Consider the following 6000-nt stretch of genomic DNA (forward strand, 5'->3'; position numbering starts at 1 on the left):
GACGGAGAATGAGACTGGGGTGGTCCCCCCTGGGAAAATCGGGGGATATTACCCTGACAGAAGAGGAATGTACATCCACAGATGTCTGCCTCTTCCTGGTAGAGTCACCTTTTGCCTATGACAGCACGGAGTATTTTTAAGGGCAGTATTGTCAGATTTTTTTTTTAGGATATCCTATTCACCATATCATTTATAAGAAGTCTAAGCACCCATTATGTCAAGTCCAAGTTCTTCCGTGCCATCAGAGTGCTCTAGACTCTGTTCCCGTCCATCTAGTTAGGGATGAGGGCTGGGGAGTCAGAGTCTCCTTGGTAGGCAGACACCCATTTAAAAAATTTTTTAACTTCTTAAAAATTCTTTTTTTTTCCAAGTAATTATTTATGAGAGAGAGAGAGAGAGAGCATGAGCGAGCGTACAAGCAGGAGAGGGGCAGAGAGAAAATCCCAAGCAGACTCTATGCTGTCTGCAAGAGCCTGACAGGGGGCTCAATCCCACAGACTGCAAGAGGAGACCTGAGCCAAGATCAAGAGTCAGACACTCAACCAACTGAGCCACCCACGCGCCTGGCAGACACCCGCCTAAATGGAGCTCTAAAGAATGAGGGGTGTGCCGGGCTGTAGGGGGGGGGGGGGGGGGGGGGGGGGGGGAGGGGCGGTGCTTTAGGCAGACCAAACTGTGTTTGAGAATCCTGGATGAGAGAGAGGCTCCAGTTATTCAGTAAGGGAGGTGCACGTAGGGCGAGGGGGATGTGCAGGCTCCCAGAGCACACTGATGATGCGGGAGAGACCACAGAGACCTCTCCTTAAGTTACTGGAAGGAATTCAGACATTAGGCTGAGAACAGTGCGCAGCCGTTGAAGGTTTAACCAGAGTGCTGTGGTCCAGCCAGAGTTGGGGCGTGGGTCGGGGGAGGGCCCGCAGGAGGTGGGCATCCCCTCGGACTGCTGCCCCCTTCTGGGAAGTGAGGGTGGCAGCCGGCCCTAACCCAGGGGTGTTTCTGGTGCTGCTTCACCTTGATGGGTCCGCTCTCTCGCTCCTCTTCTGCACACCTCACACGCCCACCCGTCTTCGTCTTTGTTCTCCGCTGGAGCGCCCCTGCCCTTCCTGCCCATCCAGACGCCCAGCTGCATTGCTGAAGTACCAGTTCTTCCATAAAAATTGTCCTGGTGACTTTAGCCGGCAAGAAGCTCTACTGTCATCTCTAATGTCGCTTGTTCTCGTTCCCACCGTCCCACTCAGTGAGCACACCGTCATGCACCGTCTTCCCGTCGCCACAGTTAGCCCAGCTGTTAGATGCTCTGGGCTTTTGCGGTTTATGCTGCCGTGAGTTAGACACCCAGGAAGCTGCCCAGGGTCCCTCAGGAGGTCCTTTTGCCATCGGAAATGTCCTGGCGTGGTCATGTGTTTGTCCCTCTCCATTTGATCGTAAGCTTCGTAAGGACGGAGACTGGTGTGGCTTGTCCACCTGTCAGATGCCGGCACAGGCCCTGGCACACAGCAGGCGAGCGAGGAATGTTCGTCAGAGGATGAACGGAAGAGGCACGTTCTGGCCCGGCTTTCCTCCACACGGGCCCCCCTGCCCCGTTCGGTCCCAGCGCGCTTGCTGGAGCCCTGGCTTTGCGTAGGGCCGAGAGCCCTGCCTGCACCCTCGTGAGGTTGCCGGCTCCCCGAATCGCACACCCAGTCTCACCGGCTGGCCCAGTCCGACATCTTTCTGGGGTGACTCCTCTGGAGAAGCACCGCCTGTAACAGGTTTCCCACCCTCTGGTCTGGTTGCGCCCCATGGGGAGCCGGGCCTTGTCCCGGGGTGGTTTTCAAGGCACAGGGTGGATGCTCTGAGCAGCAGTCTCCGCCCTGGTGCTGAGCAGACCAAATAGACAAGGGCTCCGTGTCCGTCTCCCCCTCCCCACGTTGTTATTTGGGGGCGTGGCTTTCGGGGAGTGGCCTTCTTGTGTCCCCAGGCCTCTGCCACTCCGCTTACCCTTTCTCACACTTCAGCTTACGGGTCAGTTTCAGGACCTTTCCGTAGGAGCATCCTAAGAGGCTTATTAGGGTACAAGCCATAAAACTTGTATGAACTTGGTGTGTCTGTCTCTGAAGTGCACCTAATTGTTATTGACCGTAATGGTTTAACCTGTGAAAGAAGTGGCTCTTGAGAGAGCAGGGTCTGTGGGGCAGCGTTTGTTCCCAGCCCGTCGTCCGTGGTGAGGAGCCTCGTGTTGGTTTCCCGCTTCCCAGGCATTCCAGACCCTTCACCTGGTCTCCGCGTACAGCTCTCTCGTGCGCAGGGTTCCGATCCTGAGATCCTGTATTCTCCAGAGTCTGTGCTGGCGCGAGGTTGGCTTTTGTCTAAACAAATAGAGGCAGGGGCAGCTATGAGGACTGACTTTAAGATCGGGTACGCATTTTCATGCCTTTTTGATTTGTTGTTTATCTGCTTGGTTTTCTCGCATGCTGGGCATTCATAACTTCATGTAAATGCTTGGCTAATAATAGTGTTTCCTGCATTGTTTGCATTTTCTGTACTCTAATGGTTCTAAGCAAGGGATGTAGAGTCAGGCTGCCTGGGTCCCTTGCATCGGGACTCTGGGCAGGCCCTGGCCTCCCAGAGCGTCAACTCCCCAGAGCATCAAGCCCGCAGGCTTATTGTAAGGGTTTAAAGAGTGGATACATCTGACGCAGTCAGAGGAGGGCCTAGCAAAAGTAGGCTGCGACTGTTTTGATGACGATGAGAAGAATGTGCACACGCAGAGCTTGAGAGAAAATCTTTTCCTTGTACCAGTGATCACGGTCAGAGGAAAATCTGTCCATTGTGCCCTTGGAAACTTAGGGACACAGCCATGCACCCAAAAGCGGCCACGGTGACATTGTTGATCATCTGAACAATGAGGAATCCAAATGTCCAGTGGAAGAGTAACTCCTGTGCTTGTGCTCCAAATGTATACGATGTAGCCATTACGGATGCTGGCAGACAGTTGTCAGTAACAGAAATGCTTTTATTACCCAAAGTGTGTGTGGGGGGAGGGGGAGATGGGTATGGAAAGGATATACAGCATGAGCTCAGCGATGTAAATATCCATGGCAAAGGAAAAGACCCTATGAAGTGTATCACACTCCAGCAGCGCTCATCTCAGGCGGTGGCAGGATTGATGTCCTGTTGTTGCTGTTCATCCTTTCTAAAATGAGTATTATGCCCCAAATCAGAAAGTTATTAAACTTGAGGCACCTGGGCGGGTCAGTCAATTGAGCATCCGACTCTTGGTTTGCTCAGGTTATGATCCCACAAGTCGTGGGTTTGAGCCCTGCATTGGGCTCTGTACTGACAGCACAGAGCCTGCTTGGTTTTCTCTCCCTCCCTTGCTCGCTCTCTCTGCTTCTCTCAAAAATAAATAAACATTAAAAAATGAAACTTATTAAACTGGATTAGTATCTCTAGGTAGTTGAATTTCTTGATCTTCCAAAGCTCTGGAACTAGATGCAGCATTCAAATATTAACCTTAATCCATCTCCCCTGTCCTCTCCCCCAGTGCATTTAAGCAAACATGTATTGAGAGTCTCTTCCACCTTTCTGAAGCATTACCGAAAATGCCTGCCAGGGCATAGCAGGAGTGAGAAAAATGAGCAAGGTGCAGGTACAATCATTGTATTTAGAGATTGAGAGGTCATGGGTATTTGCATCTACCGACAGCAAACATTTAGAAAAATGAAGATTTCAGACACTACCACTTACAACAGCATCAAAAAACATCAGTTGTCTACAAATCTAAAAAGATGTGTGAGACCCTTATGCAGTGAACACTGAAGGAAATGTAAATGTCATAATGTTACCTTATTGTAAAGGTGTCAGTTCCCTCTATATTTAGCTATAGATTTAGGGCAATCTTAAAGGGAATCTTAGCAAGTATTTTTGTGAAAGTTGAGTAGGTGATTTTTAAATTTATATGGAAATGTAAAGGGCCAAAAATAGCCAATTGTAATAATGGGGGGAAAGGAAGGAAAAAAGTTGGAGAACTTCCATTATCTCATAGCAAGTTTGGTCATAAAGCCGCAGTAATCAGACGTCATGGGATCAGCACGAAGGCGAATGAAGAGGTCGGTGGAACTGGAGCATTCAGAGTCCCTGCAGGTGTGGTCGTCTGATAAAGGACAGACGTTGACACTAGAGTGCATTGGAGAAATCAGGACCTTTTTAGTAAAGGATGCTGACTCAACTCGATAGCCATATGGAAAAAATGAATTTTGGCCAATATCTTACATCACACGCAAAACATCACTTCCAGCTGTTCCCCAAGTCAGAATGCGCCAGGTGCAAGAAAGAAGCGTCTCGGTAACAGGTGCCTGCTGCCTCCTTCTCTCTGTCTCCTGCCCCCTCACCTGGGATGGAGAAGCCTATCCTCTGCACGCCCCCTGCCCTCAGCTCTGGGATCTGTAAGTGATACATCTCCTGAGTCTACTTCCTTTGCGTTGGTGTATTGAAATTACATCTTCAATCAAAATGCGCCCCCTCCCCCAACCCTGGCCTTTCACTTCCCCAAGGTCAGAGAGCTCCCTGCTGCCCCCATGTGGGTGACCAGTGCCTCTGCATCCAACTGCATGTTTTTTTATTAAAAATTTTTAATGTTTATTTTTTGAGAGAGACAGAGTGTGAGTGGGGGAGGGGCAGAGAGAGATGGAGACCTAGGATTTGAAGCAGGCTCCAGGCTCTCAGGACAGAGCCTGACATGGGGCTCGAACCCACGAAGTGTGAGATCATGACCTGAGCTGAAGTTTGACACTTAACCAACTGAGCTTCCCAGGTGCTCCCAGCTGCATATTCTTTTTTGTTTGTTTTTAACGTTTTATTTATTTCTGAGAGAGACAGCATGAACAGGGGAGGGTCAGAGAGAGAAGGAGGGAGACACAGAATCTGAAACAGGCTCTAGGCTCTGAGCTGTCCGCACAGAGCCCGATGCGGGGCTCGAACCCATGAACTGTGAGATCGTGACCTGAGCCGAAGTCAGATGCTTAACCGACTGAGCTATCCAGGTGTCCCTGCATATTCTTAATTCAGCACATCAGCTCTGTGCTTCTGAGCATAGAAAGCTTCACCAAGAGATGCCAGGAGTTAGAAGGGCTGATCCTAAAGATTTTAAACTCTATCCATCCCTCTGGGACTTCCTTTGGAGCAGATTCGCTTACCCAGGCCGCTGCCTCCCACCGGGCCAAGAGTGTGTTTGTGGGATGCTAACAGATACCAGCCCCTCTGCCCTTCCCCCGCCAACAGTGCCTGTCCTCTGTCTTGGCACCGTAGGGGGCGTACTGTGGGTCATACACAGTGTCACGGATGGCTGTGGTGTGGGTGACGTAGCTACTCTGAAACTTTAGTGGGAGCTTATTCAGAATGCAAACTTGGGGCTCTACACCCCGGAGTTCGATTTGGTGGGTCTTGGGGGGAGTTAAAATCGGCAGCTGAAATGGGGGTTTCTGATGCAGCCAGTCCATGAAGCACAATTTGAAAACTCCCCGTCTTTGAGCTTCTTGGCAAAGCTGCACTGGAGGGGAGATGGAGGCATAGATTCAAGAGTGGGTCCTCCCGCCATGCTTCAGCCTCGTGGGGGTCCCTCCCCCCAGGGGGACCTGGCCTCCACACAGCCTCGCCCATAGTCTTGGGCACAGGTGGTGGACGGCTCTGTTTTTGGAGAGCTGTTCTAGTTACTGTGTTAGAAGTTGTATCCAGTCTTTAATTAGTTAAATTATTAAGAGACTGATTATACGGCCTTTAAAATAGAACAAACAGCAACAATATTAAGAAAACCCATTTCCTCAAAGCAGCTTAATCCTGACTGTTCCATCTGTAAGGTTCTACTTTTTAAAATTTTTTTAATGTTTTATTTATTTCTAGGAGAGAGAGAGAGACAGTGTGAGCAGGGGAGGGTCAGAGAGAGAGGGAGTCACAGACTGAAACAGGCTCCAGGCTCTGAGCTGGCAGTCAGCACAGAGCCCGACGCGGGGCTCGAACCCA

The 6000-nt window shown here is 50.5% G+C and overlaps 1 protein-coding gene across 5 annotated transcripts in view; it reads left to right on the forward strand.

Annotated features, from left to right (window-relative positions):
- CLEC16A (C-type lectin domain containing 16A) overlaps positions 1-6000 on the forward strand; it is a 178033-nt gene that overhangs the window by 4055 nt on the left and 167978 nt on the right. The window lies entirely within an intron of this gene.

The sequence above is a fragment of the Hyaena hyaena genome, unplaced genomic scaffold (assembly GCF_003009895.1).
Source record: "Hyaena hyaena isolate Hyena2069 unplaced genomic scaffold, ASM300989v1 scaffold_238, whole genome shotgun sequence".
Lineage (NCBI taxonomy): Eukaryota > Metazoa > Chordata > Mammalia > Carnivora > Hyaenidae > Hyaena > Hyaena hyaena.